The following is a 21533-nucleotide window of genomic DNA, read 5'->3' as shown; positions in this document are numbered from 1 at the left end:
TGATGGACTTTTAAAAGTTGATTGATTTCTAGATAAATTTAAGACAACTAGTCTTACTTGTTGAAAGTAACAAAAGATATGAACTATTGTTAGAACGCCTAGACGATAGAGTTCAAAGCTAAAGAAAGATTTTATGACTTTATTATTTCACATGGATTTGAGTGAATATAGGTTTATTTACTCAAATGTGATATAAGTTGAATCTGTTTGGCTAGTTCAAAGATTCAGAAGTATAAAATCCACTTAGCAAGAAATCATAAAGATCTAGGTTAGATCATATTGATGATTACTTGAGACCAAATATGATCATCAATGATTGTGTGTTGTAATTTCACAATCTAGCTCCATAAGATATGGCATATCTACGTTGGAATGATCGAAGTCAATTAGTACTTGATTCGATCAATGATGAATCATAAAGACTTTTCCTATAATTTCTAAAACAAAATGCTCAACTACCACCAAACTAAACCAAATTTGTCAAAGCTATTGAAAAGTAATTTCAGAATATCTTTTCAAAATATATCTAAAGAGTTCCTAAACTCAGTGGGAGCTTAGTGTTTGTTATTCAACAAACTAAGGCCCAAGTATAGATATATGTTTCATTGTGATTTATTCAAATGAGACACAAGGGTATTGTTTCTACCACGAATTTTTGAGAACATAATGTTTGTTTGCTCGAAATAATGTCCTTTTGGAGATTCGTTGCCAAAATGACAAGTGGGAGAAAATAGACCTCGAAAGTCTTCGAGGCGAACAACAAACATAAATGGACAACCTGGAGGCTTTTCGAAGTTCTTTAGAAAATCCGAACACGTATTCTTTAAGGACTTTAGAAGTGGCTTTTAATGAATAGACATCTCTTAGAAGACTTTACAAGTGCTTCAAGGAGAACAGAATATTCAAAGGACTTTCAAGTGGCTATTGATATTCTATTTGTTTGATGTTCTATACCCAAAGTAGGCATAGAGTTCAAGTCACTGGAACTATGAGATTCTTCTATTAGATAGTAAAGAAACATAGAGTTCTGGTCAATGAAACTATGATAATCTTCTATTAGATAGTGAAGAAACCTACAACTTGCAGTCAAACTATTATCATGTAAATTAATGAGTTTGTGACCTGTAAGAAAGCTATGACGAAACCCAGATTCCCTAAAATGGTTAGAGGCCATATATAGACTCAAATGTTTTAAATGGTTAGAGGCCATAAAACATACTCAATGTTTAGATGACAAAATTGAAATTTTGTTGATTTGCAAGAATAGTTTCACACCTATTGGTTGCAAGTTTGTTTTAAGGATAAAAACCATCAAACATGAAATTATGTTCACACACAAAGCTAGATTAGTTGCTAAAGGTTACAAGCAAATTCACGGCGTGGATTGTGTTGAAACCTCATGCATAATCGTAATGCTCAAGTCTATAAATCAAGCAATGATCGCATATTGGTACATATGGCAATTGGATGACAAAACAATTCCTCAATAAAATGTTGGAATAAACTATGTACATGGTATGTCATAGGATTTGTGGATCCAAATAAATGCTTGAAAAAGAAAGCTAGCTTATGAAATCTAAGTACAGATTTAAGCAAGCAATTGGGAATTAGAAATGTATTTTAGTGAAGCTAATAAGTATTTTAGTTTCATAAAATGTACATGATTCTTATAGATATATAAGAAGTTTAGTGGGAGTACATAAAACTTAATTGGTCCTATGTGTATCACACACATATCTCTCTATTGTGAAATAACATTCAAATGCTAAATACTTAGATTTGAGATTATTCATCAATTATGGACCAAGGCGAAACTTAGTACATACTGGGTACTAAGATCTATTTACAAAGATCTTATAATATTGTTTTGGATTAAGTAATGACATTTACTAAATCAAACACGAAATACTCCATTGGAGATATTCGACCCATGTGAATAAATCTAAGTAAAAGAATGTTTGAACTATGTATAAGCATTTACTAAGTTAAAACATCAAAGGATCTAAGTGAGATTCTTAACCTATATTATATGTCAAAGAATTTAGCCGGATTCAGTATCTACTGAAATTGAATGAGCTAAAGTTACATGAATACAATTCAATTGAGAATTATTCTGCAAAAGAATTTATCATGTATGATATAATATGAGGATCGCCAAAAATGTATCGTATGACTTTAGGCATGACGAACATATACCAATCTCTATTGATCTAAGTAAAGATCAACTAGATTGAGATCAAGAATACTTATGGTACTTAAAAGGGTACATAGGAATAGTTCTTGTTTTAAGGAAATAAAGATGTGCTAAATATTGATGCTACACGCATAAACACTGGCAAAGGATCAAGCAAGACCCTATGGAGTTAACCATTGACAAAGACGAGCCATAGAGCATCGTGATTTGAAATGGCAACATGGATTGGAGACCATGAGTTGTTGCGTGGGAAATTAAATTTCTAAGTTCTAAGATATAGTTGGAAAGTCTTCTGTATATCTGTGAACTGCTTGGATAAGTAAATCCAAACAAAGCATCACTAGCAACCTATACAGTTGAAGTAAAAGTACTTATTGCCTAAGAAGCAATAAAATAGAGTTGTTTATATTAAAGAGTTCTTCATTGAACTTGGGTGGATCACATGTCTGCTACCTTAATGGTTCTTCATTGTAAAATGCGTAGAACCACTATTTAAGTAAGAAAGACTAGATCACATAATAAACAAACTCAAAAGATCTTATCATCATATCTCGAAAATCATTCGATGAAAAGGATATTAAGATTAGCAAAGCATGATAACTAAACCTATGCAACAAGTGAGAAGCAACACTCACATTGTAGCACTGGAAATCAAGCATAGCTTTGAATTCCATGAAATGTTTTAAAGATGGGTTAGAGGCCCATGGTTGTAAAACGTTGGGGTTGAACATTTATCATATATGAAATGTATTTTTCATATTCCATTTAATCTTGGTTTAGTATTAAATGATGAGTCCCTTCAATTTGACGATATATTCAAGATAGACTGTCAGGACCAGTCCTGTGACTAAGAAATGTCTATCAAGGGAACTTGAATGTCAAAGGTTGAAAATGGTCCCTGGTCGGAGTTTTCTATAAAATTGGACGCATAGAAAACGTTAGACGATTAGAATGCAAGATGACTAGTAGTTCTGTTTCTTGAACTATGTGGACATGGCAATGTCATAATCATTTGCATAGATACTTACTTTGGGAAGACTAGTATCGGACAAGACCTATGAAACTTTACTGTAAGAGATGAAAATCTGTCATAAGTAAATTTCATTAAAATTATTAGACACTAAATCCTCAATACCTGAGTGATTTGAGGTTACTTGTTTGAGAACTGATTGCTTTGACGTTGACCAACCGTCGCACCGTAAAAGGAGGCTATAAAGGCAACGCTCAGGTAATCACCTATCAAACGAAGTCTAATCTCAAGATCGCAAGATTGGGATTGTCCTCCCATAAATCGGGATGAGATGCTTAAAAGTTGTACAAGGCCACTCGGAGAGCTAGAAACTGTGAAATGCATGGCCGTGCTCGGATTATCTGTTTATTTGATCAGTTGAACTCTGAAACCGAGAAACACCTCTGGACATAATAAGGATGACAGCTCTTACCTTATGTTCAAGAGCAAGCATCGAGCGACAAAGGAATTAGGAAATGCACACTTGTCTGTAAGGACAAGTGGGAGACTGAAGGAAATAATGCCCTTGGTCCAAGTATGCATTCTATGTTAAGTCTAATAAATGCGGTTCAGTATTGATTAACAAGTTAATAATTCAGTGAGATCAAGTGAGCTGAATGCTTAGCTAGAGGCCGCTTCAGTTCAAGTGGAATTAATGATATTAATCCATAGCTTACTCTTGACTTAACCCGTAGGGTCACACAAATAGTACGTAAACGGATCAAGTATTTAATGGCATTAAATACTCTATCTATGGATATTCGGAATCGACGGATCTTGGTTTCAGTGGGAGCTGAGATCGTCACAAGCAAGAAATGAATACTCCGGAAACGATGATATTGCCGGAAACGGAAATATGGATCGTATCGGAAATATAAATATTATCCAAGTCGTAGATGTTGCCGGAAACGGAAACATGGTACGTATCGGAAAATATTATCGGAAATGGAAATATTGCCGGAATCGGAAATATTGCCGGAAACGGAAATATTGTCAGAATCGGAAATATTATCGGAATCGGAAAATAATTCCGGAAACGCAAATATTGAATATTTGTTCGAAACGGAAATTAATTCCGGAATCGGAAATATTAAATATTGTTCGTATCGGAAATGAATTCCGAAATCGGGAATTTAATCGGAAGCGTATCGTACGAATTAGCATCGGACGAGGCTCGCTAGACGAAGGCCCAGCACGAAGCCAGGCCATCGCCCAGCAAGCCACACACATCACCAACACACGCCAAAGCCTCGACCAGGCCCAGCGCAAGCCAGGCCCAGCCGAAGCCATGGGCGCGCGCGGACAGTAGCATGGGCCGAGCGCTGTGCGCTCAGCGTGGGCCGCAAGGCCTGCGCGGGTGTACGGTGCTCGTGCGATGCTCGTGTGCGAATCCTAAAGCTATCGGGATTCGATAAAAGATTAAATCCTAAACCTATTAGATAAAGTTTATTTAAATAGAGTCCTAGCAGGATTCTAATTAAATTAATTAGTATCCTAATAGGATTCCAGTTCCTTTTCCATACCTCTATAAATAAGTGCCTAGGGTCATTATTTACAGTGACGATTGAAGTATTCAAAGGGTAAGTTTTTGAAATATAAATCAGCCATACACTTGCAATAAGAGCCGAAAATCCTAAGCACCTTGAGGGCGATTCTAGTTGGTCTAACTTGAGGCGGATCCGGACGTACTGTGGACTATCTACGGAGGGACGACATTTGGAGTCCTAAAGACTTGTTCTTGTTCGGTTCGGGCGCAGCTAGGGAAGGCACGCTACAACATGTATGCATCAATTCTATGCTAAATGATTATGTGAATATAATATGCTTTCCTGGCTTTATGGTTTTTCCGCATGATTTATGAATTGTCATATGTATCATAACCTAACAATTCGGTCCCGAGACTTATTGTACACATGCAATTAGTTTTAACCACTAGACCATATATCATTGGTAAATGATAAATTCACACTGTAAACACGTGGTTTCCTCAGGTAAACAAAGTGTTTTACCTTTGCCCATGTAACACTTTTTATATACTTCATTCGTATCTAAAAGATTGCCCCATATTATATTTTTCAATTTATATCAAAAGATAGAAGGTAAAAGAAAAGCAAAAGGGTTAGTGATTTTGTCTTTTTGCTAATTTAAATAATAGTAGAACGGGAGAGAAGACATGTGAGGACCACATACTTTAAATGGAATGGGGAAAATTCAAAGGGACATACCGAAATGGAAATTGGCGCAATATTTTGGGACGGAGGGAGTAGCCGTGTAGTATTAAACATAACATCTATACTAAATATATTAAAAGGCGTCGTGAAAAAACGTCTATGTGCCATGTAGCATTTGTTGGAAATTCTAGTGAGAATACAAAAGAAAATGAGTGGGAAAAAGGGAATGTGAAAAGTCCCACATGGGAAAAACGCCAACTACTTTCAATGTTTATATTTGGGGGCTTGAGGGAAACATTTGTTTAAGAAAGCATGTGAGTGGCATGGGTGGACACACAACACACACGTGCGCGCGCGCGGGCCGGGCCATGGGCCATGGGCCTTGGCGATTCGTGGGCGTGGGGTGGGGTGGGTTTTGTGGTCCGGGTCTTTCTTTTTGGTCAGTAGTGGACTTAATTAATTATAACGGGCAGAAAGAATTAATCAAACCACTAATCCCGTAACTGTCCCATTAACTCCACTTAATAGCCGTTTTAACTACCCATTAATTACCCAGTAAACGTGGTAACCTCCCACCACTACTAGCCGTTTATGGTTGTTGCAGCTTCCCTATAAATTCATTATTTCTGTTTTCCATAAACACACAGTTACAGAAAGCATTCTCTACAATTCTCTCTCAAATGCTAAACACTGTTCTCGTTTTTCTGGGCAAATATTTTGGACTCCAACCGAGGCTTGTGAGTGCACACAAAGCTTGGTGTCGTGTTAACCCTGGAGGGCTTCCGCAAGTGTTCTACTGCATCGGAGGTAGCGCGGAATTGTCTTTTAGAGCAGTGGTCCGGCCACGGCGCGACAAGTGTTCAGTTCGTATACACGCATTATCCAGCTAAGTTGTTCCAATTATTTATATAGCTAACAGCATTCTCCTCATCACCCCACATCGTTCACTCACCAAGTATCACGCCACATCATTCACTCACCAAGTGTTATGTCATGGACAACAAAAATTCAACACAATGAGGTTCAAACACTAGACCTCAAGTGTGGATGATTACTCTCATTACCATTTTAACCAACCACCAAGACACCAATTGTGGTTTATCTCTTCATATTAATTTATAGATAAATGATACTTCCTCCACATTTCAAAAGAGATACTCTTTTCTTAAACCGTATTTTAAAAAGAGATACATTTTTTTTACATGTCTTGGTCTTCACTTTCAATTATATTAATATTTCTCTCATTCTTGTGGTCATCACACTTACTCATATCATCTTTTTACTATAATAAATAATCTACCCACTACCCCATTTTCTTCTTAATTTAATAAATTTAATTCACTCTCCTAAAACTACGAGTCGGTCAAAGTGTATCTCGTTTTAAAATACGGAGGGAGTAACATGAATTTTAAAACAACTAAATTTTTATGTAACTTTTAAAATTCTATGGACTATTTTGGGGAAAAAAAAATTAAAGCATTATGACAACCATGAAGAAACATGATGTCATAAGTCTCATAAACATCAGCTATAAGATCGCCCTACATAGCTGCATATATCACTACTACAGAAATATGCTTTAATAGCGCTAATTTAATAGCGCTTTTACCCCTTTTGCTGTTAAAGGTATCAAATAAGACATTTAATAGCGCTTTTAAAATAAGCACTGTCATATCTACTTTATATTACAACGATTTCAAATAAAACGCTATTAAATCCTTTAAGAAAAAAAATTTAAAATAAAAAACCGCCTAGAAAATTAAAATATGTCATTACCCTCACAGAGTCACGGGGTCACCCGCCTCCATCCTCACCTCCTCACATCTCTATCTCTCTCCTCCTTAGATCATCCCCTCTCTCTTCCTCACAATTTCTCCTCTACCGTCCTTGATCTTTTGGCGTCTATGGAAACGGTGTGGCGACGGTGGCGTTGTGGGTGTTGATTTCGGTGCTTGTGGCTTTGTAATTCCTAGATTAGGGTTTCGATTTGGGCTTTGTTTGGGTAATTCCTATTAGTTATCGATTCTACAATAATTTTGTTTAATTATTTGATATTATCTCTCCTCTAATGAGAAATTCGTAAAGTACCTGATACAAATTTCTTCATCTTAAAGTTCATAAAAGGTAATTGTATTTCTATTTAATCAATTACTTTGGCTTGGTTAATGGGTAGTTTCAATTAATTTAACGAGTTAGATTAAATTTTGACTTCTTTAGAATTGCATCTTGAATTGTAGCTTTTAATTCTAATATCTATTGCTTGTAAATTAATTGTGATTGTCCAAGTGCTTGTATATTGGGGAAATTAACAATTTTTAATTATGAATATCAAATTCATAGCTTTTTTATTAGGCGCTGATATATTTGTAATGGTATATGCCATAGTTATCAACTATCAAGTGTAACAAATTATATCAAATCCTCAGCAACACTATTTTTTTTCCTGGGTGTAATACATGTATATCCTCTGTAATTTCATAATTTTCTCTAATGTTGAAATAATTTTCTGAATGAATTTGTAGTTTCTGAATTGCTCATAATATGTTTTAAGTGTATACTAAGTTGCAGTGATTATTATGTGAATTGTTCCATAATCACCATTCTTTTGATCTGAAACATTTGAGATTGAATTTTCAGTAGAATAGAGTTTGAGATATGTCATCATTGAAAACTATTTTAGTGATATAACTCTCTTCAAGGGTTTACTTAGATTGAGGTAAGTGATTAGGAGGGATGTTTTATGGAGAAAATTATCACTGAAGGGTTTTTTTTTTCTAGATATATATTAGTTTGGTATGTCACAGAACATTATTCAGTTACATAGGTAAATTGTTGGGCAGGAACACCATTGATGATGGTTGATCTGTGGGAACATTGAAATTTTAATCTAATTGTTAGATTAGAACAGATTGCGAAAGAGGAGAAGAGAGGTGAGGAAAAAAATCAATAGTCTAGGATTTCTGATTCTGCCAGGCCATTTGATATGTTCATAATCATATTGTTCTTGATCATGACTATATTACAAGGAGTTAGTAGCAGACTTAATTTTGATGTTTTATTATTCTAATTTTGTTGGTGTTTGGTTATTCTAATGTTATTTATGTTATAGTGTTCTGGTTTTTAATGTGACTTAGAATGTTTGTGTTGTAGTGGTAATTATTCATTGTGGTAATTCTATATTGCATTTCCAATTATACGATTGAGAGTTCCGTTGATTCGTACCGTATATGACCTGAGTTTTTAGTGTCGTATATTGATATTAAACTTCGTTGCACTATTTTAGGAGGAAACTAGTGTTGCTCAATCTCATTTAGGGGAATAGGAATTCATTGGTTTCTGGAGCACAGACCGGAGTAAAAGATGGCAAAAGTCCTAAGGTTTTGGTCATTTCTCTGCCTATTACTACGTGGCTCCTCTATTGATGATCACCAGGTCAAATAATGGCATCTATGTAGCATCTTTCATTGTCATTATTTGTGTGTGGAGCCTGAAAATAATTTTGATGCCTTAAATTTTTGTTAAGTTTGACACTTATGTTATGCATTAAAACTCGAGAATTATGATGAGTACAGTGGTGTTCGTACTGAAGAAGTCCTAACTAATGCTCTGGCAATTATTGATGTAAGGGTCTCATTCATTTGATGTTTTTCATAAATCTTTGTCATGCTAGTCAACTACTTATATTGGGGTTCTGTGTAAAAAAAAGACAAGTTTTAGTTCTTACGTTCTTTCCCCTTCTCTTCTGTGAACTATCTGGCAGGAATCTAAAAGAACTCAGCAAGAATGCATCTTATTGTGAGAAGAAGAGGTCCATATACTATCATACAAGTCTTAACAATTGGATTGAAATAAGGCTAAAGCCTCTTAATGCATATACTCTCTCTTGTAAATGTTTCTCTTTATAAAGATACTGCTTATTTCGCTTGATATTTATTTGATTTATTCCCGCAGGGAGACGTAAATGTTGGGGTTGCACCTTTACATATCCTGTTCTCATGGCTGCTATATTCTCTTGTATCAGGTGAGTTTATTGGTAAATTATTATGCTTATGTGATGATTTGTATTATTACTTCTTATCTAATAAACCGTACTTCATAATAAGATAAATATATCGAAGTGGAAAGAACAAAGTTCATAGTTATTTATGAAGTTATATGCTCCATGTTTCTTATGTATACTTGCATAAGTAATAAAATATAAGTATGGACGAAAGTATCTGACTATATGTTTTGTTTAAGGATGTGGTGCATATGTAAGTTTAAATGGGCTATCTTTCTTTATCGATAACTGGTTGGACTTCCTTCTGGTGGTCTACTTCTGTTGGACTAGCATCCACCATTTGATCATCATGAACCGTGTACTTGTCGAAGATGTAGTTTGTGATTTTGCGTTTGTGTTTTTTGTTTGATCTCGCAAGTTGATCTTGTTCTTCAGGGTTGCGTTGGTTTTCTTGGTTTTCTTGGTTTTCCATCGAGAGGTTTTCTTGTAACACACAATGTACTTGCTGCTTTTAGGATATTTGATGTATATTTCATTTGATTTTGTTGGTAGACAGTGTAATTGTGTGGCTTGTATAGGTCACTTTGAGATAGGTTTGATACAAATTCACCTAACACAACCAACCTATGTTAAGTGATAATCTATTCCTATAATGTGAAGTTTAGATTTTTTTGTTCCATATATGGCACTTATTGTTTATTGTAATACTAATTCTTACGGGTTTTTTCCCATCTATATATGTATGAATATCTTATACCCCTATTGTTTCGCAGTACTTTTCAGATTGTCAGTTTCCAAGTTATGACAAGGAGCATATTGACGAAGTAAGAACTGAGTGGGTGCGCCATGTTGTTCAACAAATTGTATAATCGCTAGGTTACGTTGAATGAACCAACAAACATACAACTTTATTAATTAATGTATTTTGCGTAGTTTAATGTTTAGAATTTTATTTTTGATCTATGTAATCGGTTTTATTAGGGTGACTTGTGAAAATTCTTTCCATTGAGGTTTGGAAATTAATATTCAACTATTCACTACTCTTCAATATATGGTTTTATTTTGCGGAAAAAATGAAATTCTTTTCAGGTAGGCAGCGATATTATAAATAATTAAAAAAAAAAACAAAAAAAAACTTTAATAGCGCTTCATAACATCCGCTATTAGAAAATAATTTGAAAGATGGCGTCAAATCTTCAATAGCGTTTCTTTAATAGCGTTTATAATGTGCTATGAAAGAAACATTTGAATTATCCTAGATACTACATATGACAGCGCTTTTGTAAAGCGCTATTAAAGGTACCTTTTACTTTTAATAGCGAAGCCATCAACAACGCTTCAAGGAGCGCTGTTAAAAGCATTATTAAGCGCTATTAAAAGCAATTTCTGTCATAGTGTATATATCTAATTTGGTGTTTATTAATTTGACGCACTTAGTTCCACGAGAAAACAAATTATACAAATTGTAAGATGATATAATTGAACAATTACTTGCCATGATAAATGATGTAACGTGTCTGTTTAGTTGACGAACTTAACGGATGTTTTTCATTATATAGAATACAAGTATTTTGATAAAAGATTAAGCTCAAAAAATCTAAAATTTTATTTATTCAATGTAGCAATTGGGGCTTGTTCGAGCCACACACTAGTTAAAAGTTTAAATAAAATAGGGATGTTAAAATCGAATAGATCGAATAAACCATCATATTAACAACGCGTAACACCTCCCTCTCCATTTAAAGCAACAAAAACCAAAAAACAAAGAGAAGATGGAAAATGAAAACTCAAAACACAGAGGACCGCATTCAAAATATGGAGTAGCCCATAATTGATGGTGAAACTTCATCACCAAAGAAAAACATTCCTGTTGCACTACTCAGAGAGAGAAAGCTTGAGAGAAAAGAAGCAAAAACTAACTTGTTAACCTTCTCAAAACCCTAGATCAAATGGAGGAGGAGACGCCGTCTCCTAATCCTATTGATCAAATTCATAATCAAAGCCTCCGAAAGAATTTATTAGTGGATGATATCATGGAAGATGCAAGGATCGAAGGGGATGTGCGAATCAACGAGCATCAACTCAAGAACCAATCAATCAACAAAGGTAAGTCACCACAACTCATAAGACCCATAGTTTCCTTTAGAGAAGTTGTCCAACAATCAACCCAATGGTTTGATGAAGCGAAAAATATAGTGATGCACTCAAAGGAATGGAATGAGGATAACGAGGATATAGCTCCAGAAAGTAAGTTGGTAGTCCAATTTGATAAAGAAACATTATCTAGGTTAAGACATCCATGGAAATATACTTTAATGGGTAAGTGTTTGGGATTAAATGTTAGACTATCTTTTATGGAAACTAGGGTTAGAGCCATGTGGAGAATTAAAGGTTCATTGGAGGTAATTGATGTAGGAAAAGGAGTTTATTTTTACAGATTTTCAACCGAGGAGGATTATGAAAAAGCTTTATTTGGTGGACCTTGGTTTATATTGGATCATTATCTTATGTTAACTACTTGGAAACCAAATTTCAGACCATCGATTAATGATTTTGATAAAATCACAGTATGGGCAAGATTTGCGGAGTTGCCAATTGAATATTATGATAAGGAAGCACTCTTTTGCATTGCTAAGTTGGTAGGAAATCCTATCCGGGTAGATTATGCAACTGATAAATTAACCCGAGCTAGATATGCCAGAGTGTGCATTGAGGTACATTTGGACAAACCACTAATTACTAAGATTTGGGTGGGAGGAAACTGGCAAATGATAGTCTATGAAAATATAGACACCTTATGTTTTGAATGCGGCAGGATAGGTCATATTAAGCAAAATTGTTTAAATAATAAGCATTTGAATGGTATACATCATAACGCTGATAGCAACGTTAAGAATTTAGAAAACACCCCTCGTACCCAACAAATTCCAAATATGGAAATGAATCCAACCTATAACATAAATAAAGAAGGCACTTTAGAAAATAAGGAGGAGCTTAGCTATGGTCCTTGGACCTTGGTAACCAATAGAAGAACTACAAAGCAAAGAGCAGATAATTCTAATGGAAAATTAATTGGAGTTACCTCGAATAACTCAAGAATAAATGATTATGGGAAGAAAACCAATTCTACGGCAAATAAATCTAGACCAAATACTATTCTAACTCACAAAACTGATATAAACCTTTCTTCTTCCCCAATTGCCCAATCCAAATCCCCCTTGCTTTCGACCAATAATAACTTTGCTGCCTTGAATACTGAAGAAAATTTATTGTCCACTTTAACAAGAAATAAAAATGAAGAGAACAGTAGTTTCCAACACGTGGTTCGCGGCTCGAAACAGTTGGATACACCACCATTGGTCAGCCCAACTTTAGACCTTTCACCTTCCCTTTCTAAGAACTCTTTAAGTATCCAAAAGGCTTCAGAACATAACTCTCACTCCACTTCTTCTTCTGTTTTTTCTCTCTCCTCATTCAAAAACCATTCTTCATCTTCTCTTCTTCTTTCTTCCAATGGAGTCGGATCAATCACAGAAACCACCGATCAAGGGAAACAAAATACCAGTAATAACTACTTATCAAAGGAGGCCTCAAGAAATCAGGAAACGGAAGGATTTTTGCAGGATTCCAGTGACTATTCAGGCGACATTACCAGAGGATCCATGGGAATTGAACCCTTCCAGAACACTGAATCTGTTTCCAACTTCACCGACATTGACATGCATGACAAAGAAAATTCCACCAGCAACGATGGGGGAACTTCGAAGTGGTCTGAGAACTCTCAACTCCCTCAATTACAAAGGACCACCCTACACAGCTCCAAATGCGACCCAGAATCGGAGTTGGGAGAAGAGCCCAAACTCGCCGATTGCAGTAGGACCAAGGCAGAGCTCGAGCAGCAAAAACTGGGTATTTGGACCACCAACTCGAGCACCTGTGACGAGTCGACAACCCCTACCTCCAGTTCCAAGAGGAGTCCCAATCGTTCCTTTGCGGTTCGAAACTCAAGGTCAAGATATGGGTCACACAGAACGCCTTACAGCTATGTACATCACCAGGGAGGAGGTGGTGGGGGTGCAAATTCAGGCGAAATACTGGAATCCGATGCTCAGCCAGAGACAGATCTTCACTTATCTCACGCCGATCAAGGTGGAGGACATTCCATTGACATGCAAACCCCAGTTTTGGAAGGATTGGGAGAATTATTGGGTCCATTGTCCTCTAGACCCAATTAATCCTTATCGGAAGAATCTATTTCTTCAGCGTCCTGATTTAAAAATGAAAATATGTATGTGGAATGTCCGAGGAGCTTGTCGCGATCTTTTTAAGTCGCATGCAAAAGAAATTGTCGCATCTCAGCATCCTGACATCTTTATTTTTCTGGAAACAAAATCTAACGCTTCAAGGGGAAGGGAAGTGATGAACTACCTCAATTATGATGCATGCAGAACCATCCGTCCAGTAGACAAGAGGGGTGGTATTTGGGTATTTTGGAAAAAGACGGTGGATTTAATTGAGTTTGATGCGGAGAACAACCATTTTCACTCCCTCTTTCGTTTCAAAAATTTGGGGAAAGAGGCTTTGGTGACGGGCATGCATGCTCCATCTACCTCAGCAGCTAGACACAAGTTTTGGAGAAACATGCAAGCTGATCTACCTCCCCCAAACACTTCGTGGCTGGTGCTTGGTGATTTAAATGAGGTTACTAATCAGTCAGAAAAGAAGGGTGGGCGTCAATTTCGGCCATCTCAGTGCTCAGACCTGGTCAATTTCATGGACGAGGGCGGCTTGGTGGATATCGGCTATAATGGGTGTCCTTACACTTGGACTAATGCTCGTCAAGGTCTGGATTTTATTCAGGAAAGGCTTGATCGTGCTCTGGTTAATTCGGTATGGCTTAACTCTTTCCCTTTTACTAAAGTTCATCACCTTCCTCGAACATATTCTGATCATTCCCCTATTTTAATTATGATGACGAACTCTTTTAATACTGGTAATTATCCGTTTAGATGTAAGGAGGTTTGGTTAACTCACCCCGAATTCTCTAATTATTTTGTTAATAATTGGATGCCTCCTAATGAAGATTTCCTAAAAGGAAGGGACAATTTCAACAATACTATAGGGGATTGGAATTATAATATTTTTGATAATCTTAGGAAGAAGAAAAATAATCTTTTGGCGCGAATCAATGGAATTCAAATAGCTTTGAGTAAACATTATTCCCATTTTCTGGTTCAATTAGAATCTGATCTCATTAATGAACTTAATGATATTTACAAAAAGGAAAGAATTATTTGGGCTCAAAAATCGGGTATTAATTGGAGGAAATTTGGAGATTTTAACACCAAATATTTCCATACCATTGCAAAAATTAAAAAATCATCTGGAAAAATATTAACTTTAAAAAATGATTTGGGATTTTGGATTACTAATAACAATGAATTAAAATCCTTAGCCACCGATTATTTTGCTAAATTATTCACGACTACGCATACTTATGGTGTTCTGAATAATCGGAATAAAAGTGTTTTGAAATTACTTGATGAGGAAAAAGTAACACTGGGATCTTGTGTTTCAATAGAAGAAGTACGGACTAACCTTTTTAATATGGCTCCAATTAAGTCTCCGGGGCCAGATGGAATTCAACCAATTTTTTTTCCAAAAACATTGGAATGAATTAGGTCCCTCTATTTTTAAGTTCTGTAAGGATTGCTTTAACAATGGTTGTATTTCTATGGAGACCAATTACTCTTATATTGCTTTAATTCCAAAGATTTCTGCCCCCTCTTTTATTACTGAATTTCGACCTATAGGCCTGTGCAATACCATTTATAAGATAATTACTAAGATCATTTCTTCTAGGTTAAAGCAAGTCTTAAATCGAATTGTGAGCCCTCTGCAGTCAAGCTTTATCAAAGGTAGGGGGATAGAAGATAATGTGATTTTGGTGAAAGAAATGGCCCATCATTTTCACAAAGCCAAAAAAAGAAATAAAATTATGGCTTTAAAATTGGATATTTCTAAGGCCTATGATAGTTTGGAGTGGGATTTTATACGGGACACTTTAATTCATTTCGACTTCCCTAATAGGATTATAGATTTAATAATGTCTTGCATTACTTCTTCCGTGATTTCAGTACTTTGGAACGGTGAAATTTGTGATAAGTTTACCCCATCAAGGGGTATTCGTCAAGGGGACCCTCTTTCGTCTTATATTTTTGTGTTATGTCTTGATAGGTTATCTTCTATGATTGAAGAAAAAGTTCATTCTGGATCTTGGAAACCAATAGCTCTTACTAAGAACATTAAGATGTCTCATGTTTTTTATGCTGACGATGTGTTTCTTTTTAGTATAGCCTCCATTGACAATATGCATAGTATTATGAATACTCTTGATTCCTTTGGAGAAATGTCTGGTCTCAAAATCAGTATGACCAAATCCACTTTGATTTTCCCACGATCCCTTCATAATTCCATTAGACAGGACATTGCCTCCACTTATGGGTTTAAAATCTCTTCATGCTTTGGAAAGTACTTAGGAGTGGACATTCGCCCCAATAAGTTAAAAATTAGTAATTACCTGTCCCTACTTGATAAATCGACTACTAAAGTTAGAGGTTGGCAAGCCAAACTTCTAAACATGGCGGGAAGATGTACCTTAATCAAATCTGTCCTTAATTCTCACCCCCTCTATGTCATGCAAACCAATCTGCTTCCTGCTTCTACTATTTATGAGTTGGAAAAATGTACTAGGAAATTCTTGTGGAATAAACCAGACCAAAATAGATACATGTCCCGTCTTTCTTGGGATAAAATCACTTCTTCTGTTACTTGTGGAGGACTTGGGATTAGACGTCTAAAAGAATGGAACTTAGCTTTTATGGCAAAACTAGGGTGGGCCATTCTTACAAAACCAGACAAGTTGTGGGTTAAAGTGTTTAAAGAAAAGTATATTAAGAAATCAAACTTTATGGACTGCATTAGTAATGGAAATCAGTCTCCTCTTTGGAGGGACATTCTCAAGGGACGTAGTGTTTTGCAAAAGGGTCTAATCATAAACATTGGGAATGGCAAGAATACTTCATTATGGTTTCATCATTGGTTTGGGGAAGCTCCTTTATACACTCTTAAAGAGATTAAAATTCCAGACTCCAAAGCTCATTGGTTTGTCAGCAAAATCATTCGAAATGGGAGGTGGTATTTAAAAGATATAGAACATCTCCTTCCCACTCATATACAACATCAAATACTAGCTTATCCTCTTTCTACTACTGATAAGGAAGAAGATTTTATTAGATGGAATTACTCGAAAAATGGGACCTTTAACATCAAATCAGCTTATTTTTCTCAAATACATGCTCCCATCTCTCACAATAGTCAGAATAATAAATTTTGGAGCTCTATTTGGAAAATCAAAGTGCCTTACAAATATAGAATATTATTATGGAATTGCAGGCATGAAATTCTCCCAGTAGCACAAAATCTGAATAGGTTCATAACAGAAATTAGTCCAATTTGCTCTAGATGTCTTTCAGATTCTGAATCTCATCTTCATCTTTTTAGGGATTGTACCCAATCCAGCATCTTATGGTCCTTCATCTTTCAAAGGATATGGAAGAATGAAAAGTTTGATTTTAGTGCGTTTTATATCAGATTGGAAAAGATGGATTGATTTTAATTTATCTTGTTCCATGAATTGGAAAGTGTTATTTGCTGTTGGCATCTGGCACATCTGGACTTCAAGAAACACCACAGTTTTTGAATATAAGATGAAAAGTTGTTTTTCTCTTTATAACAATTTCTTTGTGGATTGGAAAAGCACTAACTTCATTTTGCAGGGAAAAGGAATGTCTCAGGTACAGGAAGCTGGTGTTTTCAAGTTCGAATGGATTCCACCAAAACAAGACTTTATGAAGCTTAATGTGGATGGTGCCTGGAAGTCTGCAACTGAAGCTGGTGGAGGGGGAGTTTTCAGAAGACCTAATGGTTCATGGTTTGTTGGTTTTTCCAGCAAATTCAATGTTAATTCACCACTGGCTGCAGAGTTATATGCTTTGCGTGAAGGATTGATGATGGCCAAGGACCTCAAGTTTGATAAATTGGAAGTGGAAACAGATGCCATTCAGTTGAAGTTACTGCTCAGTGATATTCAAGATCAAGCACATCATGAGTTAGGCCCATTGCTTAGAGAGGTTGCCCAGTTGTTGGGTCAGAACTGGACAGTTTCTTTTTCACATATTCCTCGTTTCTGCAACAAGGTAGCTCATGATTTAGCTGCTCATTCTATGGTTATGGCAGTGGGTCACAAACTTCATTTCATCATTCCAGCTTGTGCCAAAGAGCATTATTTCAAAGAATTCGATTCTTGCGTTCGAAGGCAAGCTGCTATGGACAGGAGTTTGGTTCAAGCTGCGAGCAATACAACACAGAATTTGAATACGCTTGCTGCATCTTCTTCAGCTTCTGAAATTGTTTTCGGCTCAATTGTGTCAAACATCAAACAGGCATTGGAAGTGACTAAAAGCAAGGAAGATGAAGTTCAGGGGAAAGGAAAGGGTAAAGTTTTTGAGCCTTTCGTTGTTGGAGGTTCAACAGTCTCTAACCCAATTGAGATTGTTGAACTGGAGGATGGGGAAGTTTCCAACAACTAGAATTTTAGTAGCAGTTCATATTTTGGAGCAACGCATGATCTTCAAGCTAGTGCTTTGGCGTTCGTATCTTTTGGGTTCTATGTTTATATATAGTTTTCTTAACTCTCGGATTGGTAATTATAGTTATGGATATCTAGGCGTGATGTATCCCTTTTTGACAAGTTTTTGCGTTTTTAGGTTGCTTATGAAGGAAATAATGCCCTTGGTCCAAGTATGCATTCTATGTTAAGTCTAATAAATGCGGTTCAGTATTAATTAACAAGTTAATAATTCAGTGAGATCAAGTGAGCTGAATGCCTAGCTAGAGGCCGCTTCAGTTCAAGTGGAATTAATGATATTAATCCACAGCTTACTCTTGACTGAACCCGTAGGGTCACACAAATAGTACGTAAACGGATCAAGTATTTAATGGCATTAAATACTCCATCTATGAATATTCGGAACCGACGGATCTTGGTTTCAGTGGGAGCTAAGATCGTCACAGGCAAGAAATGAATACTCCGGAAACGATGATATTGCCGGAAACGGAAATATGGATCGTATCGGAAATATGAATATTATCCAAGTCGTAGATGTTGCCGGAAACGGAAACATGGTACGTGTCGGAAAATATTATTGGAAATGGAAATATTACCAGAATCGGAAATATTGCCGGAAACGGAAATATTGTCAGAATCGGAAATATTGCCGGAATCGGAAAATAATTCCGGAAACGGAAATATTAAATATTTGTTCGAAACGGAAATTAATTCCGGAATCGGAAATATTAAATATTGTTCGTATCGGAAATAGATTCCGGAAATGGAAATTTAATCGGAAGCGTATCGTACGAATTAGCATCGGACGAGGCTTGCCGGACGAAGGCCCAGCACGAAGCCGGGGCCATCGCCCAGCAAGCATGCGCGCCACAAGCCCAGCCAAGGCAGCGCCCAGGCCTACCGCAAGGCAGGCCCAGCGCGCGCCAAGGGCCACGGATGCGTGGGCCGTGCTGCGCGGGCTGCTGCTCGCACGCGCATGGGCAGCCCTTGTGGCTGCCGTGTGTGTGTGAATTTGTGCTCATGCTTGATTCCTGAATCTACAAGAGTCAGTGTATGATTAAATTTCTATTCCTAATTGGATAAATTAATTAAATAGAATTCATGTAGGATTCTAATTTCAATTAATTCGTATCCTACTAGGATTACGATTCCTTTTCCATAACTCTATAAATAAAGGCCTAGGGGTCATAATTTATACACAAGTTTCAAAGTATTCAAAAGTGAGTTTTTTGAGAGAAAATTAAAACACACATCTTGCTCATAAAGTGCCGAAATTTTCTAGTACCTTAAGGGCGATTCTAGTTGGTCAATCTTAAGGCGGATCCGGACGTGCTGTGGACTATCTACGGAGGGACGACACTTGGAGTCCTAAAAGACTTGTTCTTGTTCGGTTCGGGCGCAGCTAGGGAGGGCACGCAACAAAGAGTATGCATCTAAATTATGCTATATGATTATGTGTAAATAATATGTTGTCCTGGGTTAATGGTTGTTTCCGCATGATCTATGTAGTGTCATATGTATCATAACCTAACAGTGGTATCACGAGCCCCTTATTATTTTCATAATCTAAATTGCATGAACATGGTTAAATATTACAAATTTGCAAGAATTAAAAGGGGTGATTAATTTTCGTAATTGTTAATTAATTGGTATCAGAGCTTATTTAATTATACGTACGCAGTTTTTCGGCAGTTTCTTCGTTACTCATCCGATTTGAGTGATTTTTGTGTCAATTCCGCATGTAAAAGGCATTCTAAAATTTTGACAAAAATAATATTTTTCTGCCGAACCCAGAATTCTCAAATTCGAAGCCTAACTATGACTTTTCGAAGGTTTTAGTTTTTCGAATGCAAAATTTCGTAAATTTAAGATGTTAAATTAAATATTTGCGATTCCTGTTGATAAATCTTGAATTTTTGATTGACCTACTGCATATGTTTAACAAGTTTGAATGCCTAGTCTTGTTAATTATGCAATCTAATTTGTAATTATGATTAATTTGTTGAAAATTAGAATAATTTAGAATTAATTTGATTTTCATAATTAATTGTAATTTAATTAGAAACCTATGATTAAAAACCACCATAAAAATTGTAAATTTACGATAAATTTTAAATTTTTATGACCTAGACTTGAATCCATATCAATCGGAAATCAATTGGATAATAAATTTTCGATTTTTTCGCCCTAAAATTATGAAATTAATAATATTTATTAATTTGTCATTAATTTTAAATATAAATTTTAAAATTTTATGCGATTCGTTCAAATAACTTGCACGCACGAAGCAATGGACGCTTCGTGTTACCCTTAAGGGGTGTTGTATAATGCGGGCATGCGACGACGAGCAAGGGAGCTCGTCGCCCGTGCGGCACGAATGCAATGAGCAAGGGCGTAGTGCACGAGCACAAGGCAGCAGCCCTGCCTTGTGTCGTGTGCCACGAGCAATGAACGAATGGGCATGGGCGAAGGGCGAGCCAAGGCAGTCGCGTGTGGGCAGCAAGCGAGCTGCGCCACAACGCGCGCTGCCTCGCACAAGTGCGCGCAGCCTCGCGCGCAGCCTCGCGCAAGCTCGCGTGCCACGAGCGCTGCGCCCAGCACTGCTCGCGCGCGCAGCGCGCGATGTCGCTCGCCCAGCGAGCGATGTCGCGCCCCAGCGAGCGATGGCTCGCGCGCGCAGCGCGCGATGTCGCTCGCCCAGCGAGCGATGTCGCGCCCCAGCGAGCGATGGCTCGCGCGCACAGCGAGCGAGCCAGCGCGCCCAGCGAGCGATCTCGCGCGCGCGCACTGCGAGCGATAGCTCGCGTGCGATGGGGCGCTGTGCGGAGGCTTGCGATAGGACAGCAGCAGCTATGCGACGAGCGAATGGGCTGCGCGCACATGGCCAGCAATGGCTGTGTGCGTGCGGCCCATGGGCGTGCAACGCGTAGGGTGTTTGCGTTACGATTAGATCGTTTTGAATGTTTAATTTGAAAATTTCAGTTCACGTAATTTTAATTAATTTTAAAATTAATAATCTGAATTAATTTCTTGGATTTTAATTTTGAATATTATAATTATAATAAATGGAATTTATTCTAATTATTTTACTAAAATTAAAATCATGAACTAATTTAAATGCGACTGAAATTAAATTAAATTTTTGGATTCAATTATAAATTTATATGAGCTTTAAATTTTAATTAAATTTGTATGTTTCCGGTTAGACTAGAAATACAATTTTATGTTTAAAATTAGTAAAGCATATGAATTTATTGGTTTGAGTGGGAGCGCTTTTTAGTCATAAACTCTTGATTAGGTCTACAAATCCTTAAGGTTAAAAACAACTCGATTAGAATTAATAAGGACTAAATAATTGGTAGATTATTGGTGCCCTTGATTAATTGCTGCAAATGTTTACGTGATGCATAATGTGTTTTACTAACCAGCTATGTGGGCCATTCATGATAATGAATGGGTGAATGGTATAT

General features: G+C 36.6%; 1 long non-coding RNA gene across 1 annotated transcript; it reads left to right on the top strand.

Annotated features, from left to right (window-relative positions):
- Positions 1-9130: 9130 nt before the first annotated feature.
- On the top strand, positions 9131-10298 carry LOC110790281 (uncharacterized). The gene is made up of 3 exons (XR_008932891.1): positions 9131-9182; positions 9326-9395; positions 10148-10298. It is a non-coding gene; the product is annotated as an uncharacterized lncRNA (long non-coding RNA).
- Positions 10299-21533: the final 11235 nt, after the last annotated feature.

Source organism: Spinacia oleracea, chromosome 4, assembly GCF_020520425.1.
Source record: "Spinacia oleracea cultivar Varoflay chromosome 4, BTI_SOV_V1, whole genome shotgun sequence".
Classification (NCBI taxonomy): Eukaryota; Viridiplantae; Streptophyta; class Magnoliopsida; order Caryophyllales; family Amaranthaceae; genus Spinacia; species Spinacia oleracea.
This window is presented reverse-complemented; position numbering and strand designations above follow the sequence as displayed.